The following is a 16,346-nucleotide window of genomic DNA, read 5'->3' on the forward strand; positions in this document are numbered from 1 at the left end:
GTGGATGAATAGTGAGCGGTGGTGTTGCCTCTGGATGAACAGGACCCTGTGGTGTGGTGGAGGGCTGGATGAACTGTAGACGGTGGAGGGGTGCCCGTGGAGGGGTGGTTGAACAGTAGCCGGTGGAGTAGCACGCGTTGGAGGTTGGATGAACAGGAGCCCGTGGAGGCTGGAGGAGGTCGACGGTGGAGATGAACAGTATCCCATGGAGTCTCGTTTTGCGGTACGCCACACCCCTCCCGATCAACAGGACCCCCGTTTCGACCGTAGGAGGTCCGTTTCCTCCGTTTTGCGGTACGCCAGACCCCTCCCGATCAACAGGACCTCGTTCCGAACGTAGGAGGTACGTTTCCTCCATTGTGCGGTACGCCAAGCCTCGTTTCCATCGCCTCTTCCGTCCAAGCCCTCCCGATGAACACGACCATGCATTCCGTTCCGACCCAGCCGGTAGGCTCCCACGCGTTCCGTTGCCTCCCGATGAACACGACGCATTCCGTTGCCTCCCCATGAACACGATGCATTCCGTTGCCTCCCCATGAACACGACAACGATGCTGTTTCTCGGTTCCGACCCAGCCATGTACACGAGCCCTGGCCGTACGTACGCGCGAGTAGGCGTTCGAGACCCTGCCCGTATGTACGTACGTGGCTGGATTTTCTTTCTTGCATCCTGGCTGCTGTACGTACGTGTACATGCTACGTGCACGCCTCTACTACGACACATACGCATCTCTACTACAACACGTGCACGCTTCTACATCGAGCAGTATATATGTACGTACACGTTCGTGACCAGAATGACAACGCTACGTACGCTTCGACCAGGTGGGTCCCGACTGTCAGGCACTTCCTTGCCTGCGAAGATGTAGCTGGTGGGTCCCAACAGTCAGGGGGGCGAATCATTTTTTTTGCCCGGACGCACTTCCTTGCGTGCGAAGATGTAGCTGGTGGGTCCCAGCAGTCAGGGAGGAATCTTTTTTTTGCCTGGACGCACTTCCTTGTGTGCGAAGATGTAGCTGGTGGGTCCCAGCAGTCAGGGGGGCGAATCATTTTTTTCGGACGCACTTCCTTGCGTGCAAAGATGTAGCTGGTGGGTCCCAGCAGTCAGGGGGTGAATCGTTTTTTTCGGACGCACTTCTTTGTGTGCGAAGATGAAGCTGGTGGGTCCCAGCAATCATGGGGAAACGTTTTTTTTTGCAAAATACGGTGGCCTGTCCGGTGGGTCCCCGTTGTCAGGTGGAGGAATAATTATTTTGCGCGTAATAAGGAGGCACTTCCTTGCTGCGGCCATGGACCCAGCTGTCAGCCTCTCCAGTACAGTCCACGTCCGATGGAAGCCATTCCTTGACCACGTTGACCACGCCGCGCCGAGAGCACCAGGGCGGTGGACGACGGCGAGGCCTAGGAAGGGGACGACACAGAGCCGGGGAAGACGCAACAGTGGATGCCCACGCGTAGAGGAGTATGAGGGTTCACTCGTTCGGCTGCAGTGTGAGGCTGTCGTCTCCGCAGAATAACAGGGGGTGTGGGTGCGTAGAGGGATGGCCTGGCAAGCGGTGGGAGTAGTAGGGGGCGGTGAGGCCTCCATGGCATCACAGCCAGCCACGGGCGACAGGAGCAGGCGGCACGACCGGCACTGCTTTGGGCGGCTGGTGCAAGAAGACCAGAGGTTGAAGAAGCACTACGGCCGTTGGATGGACATTGTACGGTCACTGGAGCTAGAATCATTCATATATTGACTAAAGTTGACAAAGGCCTCCGTCCCAGTCAACTTAGTAGGCCCACAAGTCATCCTCCCACCAAGGTGGGTCCCAGGTAGCAGGGGGTATTCATTTTTTTGTGCGTAATAAGGAGGCACTTCCGGTGGGTCCGAGCTGACAGTGGGGGGAATGTTTTTTCGCGAAATACGGTGGCCCGTCCTATGGGTCCCAGCTGTCAGGGGTAAATGTTTTTTTTTCGCGAAATACTGGTGGCCCGTTCGGTGGGTCCCTGCTATCAGGTGGAGGAATAATTATTTTCCGCGTAATAAGGAGGCTAATCCTTGCGGCTGCCGTGGACCCAGCTGTCAGCCTCTCCACGTACAGTACTCTTCCGATGGAAGTCGATCGTTGACCACATTGACCACGCCGCGCCGAGAGCACCACGGCGGTCGACGACGGCGAGGCCTAGGAAGGGGATGACGCGAAGCCGAGGAAGACGCGACAGTGTAAGCCCGCGCGGAGAGGAGTACGAGGGTTCACCGGTTCGGCTGCGGTGTGAGGCTGCCGTCGCCACAGAATAACAGGGGGTGTGGGTGAGTACAGGGATGCCCTGTCCAGCGGTGGGAGTAGTAGGGGGCGCTGAGGCCTGCGCGGCAGCATAGCCGGCCACGGGAGGCGGGAGTAGGCGGTCCCGCCGGCGCTGCTTTGGCGGCTGGAGCAAGAAGATCAGCGATTGAAGAAACACGACGGCCGTTGGATTGACATCCAATGGTTACGTCTGCTAGAATTGTTTGTTGACGTATATAATAACTAAAAAAATCTTGCATACGCGTCAACTAAACAGGCCCACAAGTCAGACCACTCCCTCTTTTTTTTAATAATTTATATATAGCTCATGGCAACTTCTTATGCAATTTATTACAGTCATTTTTTGGTTGGCCAGGGCCAATTTTGCATATTTCTGTGGGTTCCAAACTATTTTTAATACCGTAATGTCAAGCCAGATTTAAAGTACTTTGAAGATATATTTAAATTAGGTTAATGCCCAGTGAAATAGGAATCTGAAAATGTGAAAAAAAATTCAGAAATTATAAAGTAATTGCCAATTTGTCACCTGTTTTTATATTTACAACCCATTTCATATTACTTTCAAGATTTGCAGGCATCTTGAAAGAGTTGCAGCCCATCAGGGCGTAGAAAAAAAAGTAGGCATGGATTGGGTATTCTTCAGAAAAAATAAACTGCGCTCATTTTCACAAAGAAAAAATAGCTGGGCTGGTCACATGGTGAACATAAAATATAAGCCTGGGCTAGACGGGCCACAACCTAGTTCAAACCCTACTCCGTCTCAACAATATCAAACAAAAACATACTACTCGAGTAGCTACGTCCCAGGTGTCAGTCGAACTTGTGCTGTTCTCTTGTCTATTGACTATATACGCTCACAATGTCGTGGGTCCCAGATGTCAGGAAAACACTAGGAGGAAGCATTTTATTTTTCCATATGCTGACGTGGTGGGCCCCTACTGTCATCCTCTCCACGTACTTCTACCGATTCCTGTTGTTTGTTGACCATGTTGACAACGCGAGAGGGTGGCGCCGCGGTGAGAGCACCAAAGTGCGCGGAGGACATTGGCGTTAACGGTTTTGGAGACGGTGGGGCGGCGATGCGTGCGCTGAGGCGCAGCCAGCCGTCGGAGGCGGAAGCAGGCGGCCCCGTCGGCGCTGGTTTGGTTTTGGCGGCTGGAGGAAGACAGGACTGAAGAAACACGACAGACTGTAAAAGCAGCAGGAGTACTTAACAACCTTAACTGAAACCAGCAGGGGCACTTAACAACCAAAGCTGAAAGCAGTATGAGTACTTATACAGGTTCAACCGTACAAAGCATGCCTCAAACAGTGCTACTTTGCCTACAGTTAACCAAGGGTGAGGCCGCCAAGCCCCAGGACAAGGCCCAGGCGCCACCCCGCGCATCCACAACCTTCTGAAAGCGGCTTCGTCTCGCAACGTGGTCAACAAACAAGATATTCACTTTAGAGCCATGGAAAAGCATGAACATAATCTTCTGTCCTATTCTCCAAGATGGACGGGCCTTCATTATTTGAGACCACCCATGAATAAGTATCTTTTCACCTCCAAGGGGAATTGAGTAGGTCGACATAAACATCATGTTGTGACCAAGCGCAAGTCTGACCCGACCATGGTCAGGCATCTGTATAGGAACAATAGAACTCGGCAGTTCCTGTTTCAAGAAGATCACAGCTGTAAAACTGTGTATAAGCAATAGTTTATGAACAACATATATAACAGAAAACAACTCGTACCATAAGTTTCTCGACACAGTTGGACTTGTCCAACGAGTGCAGCAGTGGCACACATATCCCACGTGGCCTTCCTCCATTGAAACGCCCCACAAGGACCTCAAGACGATCAATAAAGTGTAGGAACTTGTGGATGTCGATCCAGTCAACTTCAGTGCCATTAGTAACAGCCGAGTTATTACAGAGTAACAAACGAGCAGACTGCTTAACTCTAAAAAACCTACATGTGCCACCAATTATTAGAAAATATTAGTTAGAAGTAGCATCTTCGTGAGAGATTCGTTGCTACTTCTAAAGTTAAATTGTGATTAGTTAGATAGAATAGGTGGATTAAGAAGTAATCGAGGCAACAAGCAAGAACCAGATACAAAACTAACATGGATGAACAATTGGAACGACGTCGGGGTGGAAGATTGCAGTGAAGATGAGACCAGGTTCTGCTATTTCCATCAACATTCATGTGCCAACTTTCAGTCCGTAACACTTGAGAAAGTTTATCCAAGTTCGGCCATAAAAAAGCAGTGATCTTGTTGGTTCATGAACCCAACTCAGAACTTATATCTATGGCTTGTCTTCACTGTGACCATTAAACTAGTGTATTCAGTTATGGCAAGGCCAAGCATCTTGAGTACATGTGTTCTGGCAGAGCAAATAATACACTACAGGGAAAATAATATGAGAACATAGCATGTTCAAAAAAAACCCCACCCTCCCGGATGGAAAAGAGGATTCTAGGAACATATTGTGCATGTTTCAAAATGATGTGTTAGGATGAGAAGGAACAAGTGTGGTGTCTCGCCGAGGGCGCAGAAACCTGTAGGGTACTCGCACTTTGGGCACTGCAAATGAAACACACTAGATTCAGTAGGAAGAAAAATGCATCTACGGCGGCGGCTGCCATCCTAGGATTACCTACGGCCAAGGGACTTGGATTTATCGGGGATGGATGAAGAATTCATACCTGGTTCTCCATGAGAAAACTCTATGCAACCGCCGAGAGGGGGTTTTCTCTAAACAAGCAGACGAGGGAGAAGGGGATTCAGGCCCTGTGAAATATTGCCGCTTCGTTCGTCCAGCTTACTGCTAAAGCTGGAAAGGGGGGTTGTGATTTGACGGCTCATTAGGCATTACCACGGCGCTACGACCGGGGTGTGTCTACCGTGAAGTTGTGCACTCTAATTTGTGCATATGGCACGTGGACCCCGTTGCCGGTTGCCCCACATATCAGTGAAAGGAAGTAGAAAGACATGAGTAACTAGTTACACATAAATATATTTTTTGACAGAGAGATACTCCCTCTGTAAAGAAATATACAAATATTTTATATCACAGGCTCACCTTGCCGAGAAACATACTCCCTCTGCAACGCACGGGCATTATGGGGGTTTAGCTAAGAATATAATACTCAAATAGGCTCACGGTTCTGGACTTTGGGCCGCAGGCTGACCCTGCATGTTTGGGGGCCCATGTGTTCTATCTCAGCGCTTTTCATATTGCAAGCGATCGGTACGGCGCTGGTTTTAGATGCTATCGCACGGTGAATACACATAATTGAATAAAGCACGTCAGCTGTTGGAATGAAATCGAATGACAGTTCCTAACCAGCAATCAGAGTTGCAATTCTATCAATGATATACCATGTGATAAATAATACTGTCGTACTACTTATACACACAGGACACTTGTTTGACCATGCCAGATTATTACATCAAAATCTCTCGGAGGATAGATCAGTTCGGTAGTTGCATGCTGCTACTGAAGAATTTCAAAGTTGATTTGGACCAGCTCTCCTTGCCAAGAAAGTTTGATTTTGACATCATCCCCTACCGCAAGATATGATTTAGATTTGAACCTTGACCATCCTTTAGCATCAATCATCATGCGACCATCCTTTGTATTACGGTATATTGAGCAGGTTCATTCACACCAAGGCTGCACATGGTAAGAGAAACTTGGCCGCGGTCGCCCGGATTGTTGAACGACTCCCTCGTTGCTCTAGGAATTCTCTGTTTGCAAATAAGAAGACATGCCCAAACTGTTAGATCAACGCAGTGAATCATGTGAAACAACATGGAAAGAAAAAAGAACGAAGCACTTGGGCAGCCAATGCTTACCAAGAAGGTGGACATGTCGGTTTTTGTAAGGACTTTGGTATATGAAGTGCGAACTGCAGCCCAGTCTGTTGCCGGTGCAACTGCACAGGCCGGAGCAGATGCAAGTGCAAGTGTTGGTGCAGGTGCCGAAGCCGCCGCTGCTGCCGGAGATGGTGCTCCTTGTAGAGCTGGTGCCGGTGTCGGAGAAGGTGCCGGTGTCGATGCCCGATCCTCTGGTAGATCAGACTGATCCGCTGATGCGGTCGGTGCCCAATCTCAGCTGGATCAGACTGAGCTGCTGCCGCTGTCGGTGTCAAAACCGGTGGATCTCGGGTAGGGGGTCCCGAACCGTGCGTCTAAGGCGGATGGTAATAGGAGGCAGGGGACACGATGTTTTACCTAGGTTCGGGCCCTCTTGATGGAGGTAAAACCCTACGTCTTGCTTGATTATTCTTGATAATATGAGTAGTACAAGAGTGGATCTACCACGAGATCGGAGAGGCTAAACCCTAGAAGCTAGCCTATGGTATGATTGTATGTTGTCCTACAGACTAAAACCCTCCAGTTTATATAGACACCGGAGGGGGCTAGGGTTACACAAGGTCGGTTACAAAGGAGGAGATATACATATCTGTATTGCCTAGCTTGCCTTCCACGCCAAGTAGAGTCCCATCCGGACACGAGACGAAGTCTTCAATCTTGTGTCTTCATAGTCCAACAGTCCGACCAAAGGATATAGTCCGGCTGTTCGGAGACCCCCTAATCCCGGACTCCCTCAGTAGCCCCTAAACCAGGCTTCAATGACGATGAGTCTGGCGCGCAGTGTTGTCTTCGGCATTGCAAGGCGGGTTCCTCTCCAAATTTCGAACATTTGTCAAGTAGTGTCCGGTACCATAAATGTTGGGCTTCTTGGCTTTCCGCGCCCAATAAGGGCTATCTTCCACGCGTTGAATGAATACGAGGAGCCAGGGCATTTTTACATTCGCCCCCCTAGCCAGATAAATAAATTGTCTATTAAAGGGATGGGGATTCTTAGATCCAATCCATACCATCCTCCGCCGGCGAGAATTCATCGGAGCGCGCTTCGGAAAGATCCACTCCAGCATGGCCGACCTCCGCAACTCCTCCTCCCGCCCCCGTAGCCCTAAGCCCGGTGATTGGGAGAGGTGTTCCGTCCCACACAGTCGATTAGTCGAGCTGCAGACCAAGGGATTTCTCCCTCCAGCGTATATGGTTCCCGTCCGAGCCGGGCTCGCCACCTACAATGGCGGGGAGCAAGTGGAGAGCTTCCCCAGCCCCTCAACGAGGGAGCGGGTATGCCTTGTTCCTTACTTATTAAGGGGACTCAGATTTCTAATTCATCCGTTCCTCCACGGGCTCCTGGAGTTTTACGGCATCCAACTGCATAATTTCACCCCTGCTTCCATTTTACACATCGCCGGCTATGTTGCCCTCTGCGAGTTATTCCTGGGCTGCGAGGCTCATTTCGAGCTGTGGAAAAGGTTATTTTGCCTCGTCCCTCACACACAGAAGGGGTCACTTTATCTAGTGGGCTAAGCCGAAATATGGCGCATAGCCGAAACCAGATACCTGTCCGGTACTCCGAAGAAACGTCCGAAGACTGGCCTTTGGAATGGTTTTATATGGAGGACATCCCCCTTCCGGACCCTGTTCGGTGGGGTCTTCCTAAGTTTAGCAATGCTCCTCTGAAGAAACGCCGAAGTTGGCGCCCACGGAGTCCCCAGGAGGAAGACAACGAAGAAGTCCTTTACCCGGTGAACCGGGTTAAAGCGCTGGCTCAATCAGGATTGACAGTAATCGAGGTTATGTCAATATGCATAATGCGGGGAGTGCAACCACTTCAATATCGATGGCACCCCTTGTTGTGTTTTAACGGGGAAGATGACACCACCCGTTGCGGGCGTAAGGGTCCGGACAACGTTGCCGCTTTAGCAAAAATTCTGTCTGAATTGTTCAAGGGGGAGGAAGAGGAGTTCATCCGCATCAAGCCACAGGATGGATTCTCCATGTACAACCCTCCAAGCTGGGTGAGTTATATCTCCTTACTCCCATTCTTCCCGCATTCTTTGTCATAGGTACTCACCTTGCCATTTTGGGGCAGGAACTGCGAAAATCCATAAGGGAGGTCAGCAACACATCTCCACAACCAGAGGACCCTGACCGGGCCCTCGGTCCCGGACTCGAAGAAGATCCGGACATATTCGTGGAGCTGATAGACCGGCAGTTCTATCAATTAAGCTGTGATGACGCCATGGTGGCCATTACGGCCGACTATCCCGGATTGCTTCCTGCGTCGCACGTAAGAAAAACCAAAAATCCCAATTCCATAAACTAGGATCCCCTTTTAGACACTTCACCTAATATATACATATGGTGTTTTTACAGGGAAGGCATTCGGGACGCCATGTCGAACCCGCAGCAACTCGCCAACAAGAGGCACCGAGGCCGGGCAGGCCAAAAAGGAAGGCGGTCAGGACGGAGACGGCGGCGCAAAGGTATGACAGAAACCCCGCTCCGTGGTTGTCATCTTTCTTGAAATGTAATGACATCCATGTTTCTTTAGCAGAAAAAACGCTCTCCGGAGTATGTCCGGTGAGACTGCCGATCACGCTTCCACCAGTCGGGCTCCATGACCGGACATAGAGGCGGAAGCCGACATGGGGCGGATGCCGGATACTCCCCCTACAGAGGATGCAGATAGGCTATCCGCTACAAATTCAGAAGTGGAGAGCGCCATGAATCATAGGCGTCACCGGGCCATACTCTGAGACGCTTGCTTCTCACCAGAGGCATTTGATGCCTTCAATTCTGGAGAGGCATACCTCCGTGCTGCTCAAAATGGTCTAGCCAGAGCCACAAACCAGTATGTAAAGGATGTACGGGTAAGAAAATCTGACGATTATATGTATCAGTTGCCCCTGAGACTTTAAACAGTTAGCAGAAGTGATTTAGGGATCATCTTATTGTGCAGGTTCTTACAGAGAAGAATAGTCGACTGTCACAGGAGCTGGAGGATTGCAAGACCCAACTTCGGGCCGCTGTTGCCGCATTGAAGGAACCTAAAAAGTCCCCAGCTGGTAACATTTCTTTCGAAGAATGATAGGTACCATATGGCGTGAGGCATGGCTGCAGATCTAATAATAGATGTTGCAGATGAATCCGGAGAGAAACCGGAGGAGCAGCACGCCGTACGACTGCTAAAGGCTAGTGAACGTGTGTTGACTAAGGTCAGGCGGGAGAAAAACAATCTCCAAGACGCCAATACCAAGCTGAGTGTGGAACTGAAAGATGTTCGAGCCCAGCTTGCGGACTCCGAGAAGGAGAATAAGCGGCTTCGACGCGTCATATTCAGTAAGTGCTTGAACGAACCCTTAATAAAGGGGACGGCGGAGAAGCCGGATAACAGAGTTATGTCTGCAGGTATGCTGACGGGTCGTCCTGTGGAGGAGATGCCCGGGTCTGCGGGTGATCTTCTATCCGAACTCTCACAACTGCACGAACAAGTTCGGCAGGTGATGCAAGGTATTACCCAGGCCTTGTAGCCATCCGTCTCCCTGCCAGAAGGCATTAGAGAGCTTGTGGACAAGCTCAAGGGAGCTCGGCGGCGCTTCAAATTATGGAAGATATCTGCCTGCCGTTAAGGTGCCAGGGAAGCCTGAGCCATGGTGAAGACGCGGTATACCAAGGCTGAGCCAAATCACATGGCCGAGGTCGGACCTGTGGGGCCCGAAGGGAAAGAGATCCCCGTTAGCTTAGTCTACGGGCAAGTAGAATTAGCCGCAAAGTATTCCCAACAGGATTGTAGGCTAGACCACCTGTTGGATGGTATAGAAGAGGAATTTAGTCAGTCTACATGATTATGTAATTAAAGTGACATGTATAATGCCTTCTAGCCGGATTGTAGATCATTTGTCATGGCAGACCTTTTCGCTTCAACCTCGGGACCCGATATTCCGGAGTGTATCCGAATACCCGCTCAGTTATATAAGAACCAGGGTATGCGTGGAGACCAGGCGTAGGGGTCATTAGTGCTTGAACAAACAAGTGTGCAACTAGTTATGTTATATTACATGGGTAGTAAGAAACATCTTCCAGGGAGAATAGTTTCGTTAAGGGTTCCTTTCCTTGGGTACGCATGCCCTAAAGTGCATGTCCGGACTGCGAGAGGAAACGCGGGAAAAAACATCTGGGGGAACATATGGAAAATAAATAAAAATCATCTTTTGTTCACCGACCGAATATTCTCTTAAGAACGCTAGCTTTCAGCTTCACCCAGTCTGAGGTACACATCCGGCTGACCCGGCAGTAACAATCGCAGAGGTGCTCCCCTTATGCCCTAGCCAAATTAACGGCAACGCAGAGCATAAATACAAGAGCCAGGCAACCCAGCTTGGCCAAAACTTAAGTCATATCGATGCATATAATGGCGAAGAAAAGGTACATGCGGAAGAATAACACATGTGCTTGGCATGAAGCCCAGATAGATAATTAAGCTTCTGTGTAAGAAGCCCCCAGGTATAATGAGCGCGGTTAGCGCATCTATAGTGTGCAAGCGAGGCACAAGTTGGCCCTTCAAGGCCTTGAGAAAGAATAAAAGAAAGAAAGAGAAAAAAGACAGATAATATATATTCAAAAAATGGGCAGAGGAAGGAGACGAACATAGAGTCCGGCGCTAGGCGTAGAATCTTCGGAGCCTGGCTGCGTTCCATGGGTTCGGCTCAAGTCGATTATTCGATGCATCCCACAGACGGTATGCTCCACCGGTCAGAACTTGGTCAATAATGAAGGGACCTTCCCATTTGGGCTCGAGCTTGGTCTTTTTCTTCTCTGGCAGGCGTAGAACTAACTCACCAACGTTATAAGTTTTGGCCCGTACTTCTCTGCTTTGGTATCTGCGAGCCTGTTGCTGATAGAATGCGGAACGGACTTTTGCCACATCGTGCAGCTCCAGAATGTCCAGACTGTCTTGCCGATCAAGCTCGGCTTCTCTTTCTTCGTACATGCGCACTCGAGGTGAGTCATGAATTATGTCGCAGGGCAGAACTGCCTCTGCACCGTACACCGTAAAGAAGGGTGTATATCCGGTACTACGATTCTGCGTGGTCCGCAGCCCCCAGAGTACGGAGTCAAGCTCCTCCACCCAGTGCATGTTAGACTCCGTTAAGGACCACACTAATCTGGGTTTAATGCCGCTCATGATAAGACTAATTGCTCGCTCAACTTGGCCGTTGGTTTGTGGGTGATAGACGGAAGCATAATCGAGCTTGATGCCCATGTTGCTGCATGAGAGTTTTACCTCGTCGGCCATGAAGTTCGTGCCATTGTCAGTGATGATGCTGTGGGGGACGCCATAACGGTGTACAACCCCGGATGTGAAGTCTATCACCGGTCCGAATTCGGCTGTTTTAACAGGTTTGGCTTCTATCCATTTGGTGAATTTATCCACCATGACCAGTAAGTATTTTTTCTTATGGGTTCCCCCCTTAAGGGGTCCGACCATGTCAAGCCCCTAGACTGCGAAGGGCCAGGTGATGGGGATTGTTTGGAGGGTGGTGGGTGGCATGTGGCTTTGGTTTGCAAAAAGCTGGCAACTGGCGCAGTGTTGGACCAATTCCTGTGCGTTTGTCCGAGCCGTCGGCCAATAAAACCCTATATGGAAGGCCTTGCTTACGAGGGCCCGGGCTGCGGCGTGGTGGCCGCGGAGTCCGGCGTGAATTTCTGCCAAAATCTTCCGCTCTTCCTCTTCAGAGATGCACCTTTGAAGGACTCCGGTAGTGCTTTTTTTTATACAGCTCTCCCACGTGGACCCTGTAGGCTTTAGATTGCCGCACTATGCAGCGTGCCTCATTTTAGTCCTCGGGGAGTTCCTGCCTAGTTAGGTAGGCCAGGAATGGTTCTGTCCACGGGGCAATGATGGCCATTATTATGTGGGCTGAAGGTGTTATTTCGGTGGCGGAGCCTCCGATTATGTCAGAGTGTTCGGTATCGGGCATTTTGGCCGGGTCCGGACTATTGTTACCGGTGTCCCCTTCCCATACTACGAATGGCTTAAACAATCTCTCCAAAAAATGTTGGGGGGACCGCATCGTGTTTTGCGCTGATGCGGGCGAGGATATCCGCCGCCTGATTGTTTTCCCGAGCCACATGGTGAAATTCGAGCCCCTCGAACTGAGCTGACATCTTTAGGACAGCGTTTCGATAGGCCGCCATCTTTGGATCCTTGGCATCGAAGTCTCCATTTATTTGGGATATTGCGAGGTTCGAATCCCCACGCACCACCAGGCATTGAATGCCCATGGAAACTGCCATCTGAAGACCATGTAACAGGGCTTCGTATTCGGCTGCGTTGTTGGAGTATGTATACAGTATCTACAGTACGTATTGAACTGTATCTCCGGTTGGGGACGTCAGGACGACGCCAGCCCCCAGACCAGCCAGCATTTTAGAGCCGTTGAATTGCATGATCCAATTGGAGTATGCGTCGTACTCTTTAGGGAGTTCGACTTCCGTCCATTCGGCGACAAAGTCGGCCAATACTTGCAATTTAATGGCTCGCCGAGGTTTGTAAGTTATGTCGAACGGGAGGAGCTCAATGGCCCATTTGGCAATCCGGCCCCTAGCGTCGCGGTTGTTTATAATATCATTAAGTGGCACTTCCGAGGCTACTAATCGAACACTCTTGAAAGTAGTGTCGCAGCTTCCGGGATGCCATGAATACCGCATAGGCTATCTTTTGATAATGCGGATACCGTGATTTGCATGGAGTGAGGACAGTGTATACATAGTATACCGGCTTTTGAAGAGGGAATTTATGTCCGTCAGCTTCTCGTTCGACGACGAGCACTGCTCTTACAACTTGATGAGTTGCCGTAATGTACAACAGCATTGGTTCACCGATGTTTGGCGCGGCCAGGATTGGGTTGGTTGCTAGTATGGCTTTTATTTCTTCCAATCTGGCTGTGGCAGCGTCCGTCCACTCGAAGTGTTCAGTGCGCCGAAGGAGGTGATACAGGGGTAATGCCTTTTCTCCTAAGCGGGAGATAAAGCGGCTTAGAGCCGCCACACATCCAGTTAGTTTCTAGATTTGTTTGAGGTCCGTTGGGATAGCCAACTGTGACAGAGCTTGGATTTTGGCCGGATTAGCTTCAATTCCTCTACTGGAGACAATGAAGCCCAGGAGCTTTCCGGCTGGTACGCCGAAAACGCATTTTTCCGGATTGAGCTTGATGTCGTATGTTCAGAGGTTGTCGAATGTGAGCCTCAAGTCGTCTATTAGAGAGTCGACGTGTTTGGTTTTAACGACCACATCATCTACGTATGCCTCTACTGTTTTGCCGATCTGTTTCTCCAGACATGTCTGGATCATGCGCTGGTATGTTGCGCTGGCGTTTTTGAGCCCAAAAGACATTGTGTTGAAACATAAGGGGTCGTATGGTGTGATAAATGCCATTGCGGCTTGGTCGGACTCCACCATCTTGATTTGGTGGTAGCCGGAGTATGCGTCGAGGAAACACAATGACTCGTGTCCTGCGGTAGCATCGATAATTTGATCAATGCGGGGGAGGGGGAAGGCATCCTTTGGGCAAGCCATGTTGAGGTCCTTGAAATCGACACATAGGGGCCAGGATTTGTCCTTCTTTGGTACCATCACCAGGTTTGCTAGCCAGTCCGGGTGTTTTATTTCTCTAATGAATCGGGCCTCCAATAGCTTGGGTAGTTCCTCTCTCATTGCTTGTCTCTTAGGTTCAGAGAAACGCCGAAGAGCCTTCTTGACCGGCTGGACTCCCTTTAGAATATTGAGGCTATGCTCGGCCAGCCTGCGTGGGATTCCTGGCATGGCTAAGGGGTGCCAGGCGAATATATCCCAATTCTCGCACAGGAACTCTCGTAGTGCGGCGTCCACGGTGGGGTTTAACTGTGCCCCGATGGAGGCTGTTTTTGTAGGGTCCGTTTGGTGGACTTGGAATTTGACTGTTTCATCCGCTGGTTTAAAAGATGTGGACTTGGATCTCTTGTCAAGTATCACGTCATCCATGTCCACTGTGGAGCGTAGCGCGGTTAATTCCTCTGCCGAAAGGGCTTCGGATAATGCCTCGAGGGCCAATGAGGCTGTTTTGTTTTTGGCGCGGAGTGCTGTGTCCGGATCACTAGCGAGAGTGATGCTTCCATTGGGCCAGGGCATTTTGAGTTTCATGTACCCATAATGGGGTATGGCTTGGAAGATCATGAATGCTTCCCGTCCTAAAAGGGCGTGGTATCCACTACTGAACGGGGCCACTTGGAACGTAATTTCTTCGGACCTATAGTTCTCCGGCGTGACGAATACCACATCTAGTGTGAGTTTCCCAGCACAACGTGCTTCCCGACTGGGGATGATTCCTCTGAAGGTTGTGCTACTTTGCTCAATGCGGTTCCTGTCTATTTCCATTTTTTGAATGGTTTCCTCATAGATGAGGTTCAATCCACTGCCGCCGTCCATGGGTACTTTGGTGAGTCGAAAGCCGTCCACAATTGGACCGAGGACCAGTGCAGCTGGTGCTTGGGCTGTTTGGAATTTAGGTTCGTCACTGGCATTGAAGGTAATAGCCATGTCACTCCATGGATTTATTGCTGCCACGTGGCAGATTTCGGCAAGGCTGCGGAGTGTTCGCTTGCGCCTATTATTTGATGCCAAGGTTTCAAAGACTGTTAATACCGTATTGCTATCCATGGGATGGTGCTCTATGGTATTTGGGATGAGAAGATCCTCACCACTTTTTGCCACCTATCAGAGTATCCAACATGCTCTAAGGCTGTGTGTTGGTATGGTATCCATTGTACTATGAATTTTGCAGGGTCCGTTAAGCCATCCCTCCAATACGGTTCCATGCCCTGAAGAGGGTTTTTGTTTCTTTGTAACTAACTCAGGTGTCTTATGATAGTGCACCCTTTTACTTCGGACTGGGTGTATATTCCGAGCCGGATTATCCCAAAATTTCTTTTTGGTTTTCCAGGCGCTTTCCATCGCACAGTACTTTCGTACTATGGACACCAAGTCGGCAAAGCGTGATATGTCATGGCGACTCAAGGCGTTAAGGATTCCCTTGTCCGTGCAATTATTGCAGAAAAATGAGACCGCGTCTTCCTCGCGACAGTCCTTAACCTTGTTCATCACAAGGAGGAATCTGGCCCAATAATGATGTACTGTTTCATGGGGCTCTTGCCTGATGTGGGAAAGATCGTTTATGTCTTGGTGGGTGGGTAGAATTGGGTCCGAACCCCTACCCAATCTGAGACCCAGGGGCCGAGGTGTTTCCAATCTTGGAATTTCGGGTTCCTAGATGTTGCCCGATAAGTCTGGCCCGCTGCCTGACTCTAGGTTCAGGGCTTGGGTGATGTCCTCCCGTAAACGGGTATCTGGCTCGGAGAGCTCAGGAATCCAGACATAGTTAGTCCTCAAGATAGAAGTAGAATCGCCGCATTGTTCCTCCACCACCGCAACATGATGGGTGACCGGTGGAGAGTTAATCTCCCTTTGATTGGGTTTAAGCCCAATCTGATCATAGTCCGTAGCGACTCCCAAGGCGGCGATGCGATCCAAGAGCTCGTTTAGGGAAGAGAGCTCCATTGGATCCATCTGCTCGGCGAATTCCAAGCCGATGTGGAGGCTGTTTTCTATGACCCGAGAAGTCATCGTCGGGGCAGTAGCCGAACGGGCGGTCATGATGAAACTGCCTAGCCGGAGAGTTTGGCCGACAGCCAGGGCTCCCCCGGCGGTGATGTTATTTTTAACAATGAGAGGAGGTATCCTTCCTTATGGTGACGACACAGAGGAACTCTCAATGAAAGCACCAATGTCGGTGTCAAAACCGGCGGATCTCGGGTAGGGGGTCCCGAACTGTGCGTCTAAGGCGGATGGTAATAGGAGGCAGGGGACATGATGTTTTACCCAGGTTCGGGCCCTCTTGATGGAGGTAAAACCCTACGTCCTGCTTGATTATTCTTGATAATATCAGTAGTACAAGAGTTGATCTACCACGAGATCGGAGAGGCTAAACCCTAGAAGCTAGCCTATGGTATGATTGTATGTTGTCCTACGGACTAAAACCCTACGGTTTATATAGACACCGGAGGGGGCTAGGGTTACACAAGGTCGGTTACAAAGGAGGAGATATACATATCCGTATTGCCTAGCTTGCCTTCCACGCCAAGTAGAGTGCCATCCGGACACG

This window comes from Triticum dicoccoides, chromosome 6A, assembly GCF_002162155.2.
Source record: "Triticum dicoccoides isolate Atlit2015 ecotype Zavitan chromosome 6A, WEW_v2.0, whole genome shotgun sequence".
Lineage (NCBI taxonomy): Eukaryota > Viridiplantae > Streptophyta > Magnoliopsida > Poales > Poaceae > Triticum > Triticum dicoccoides.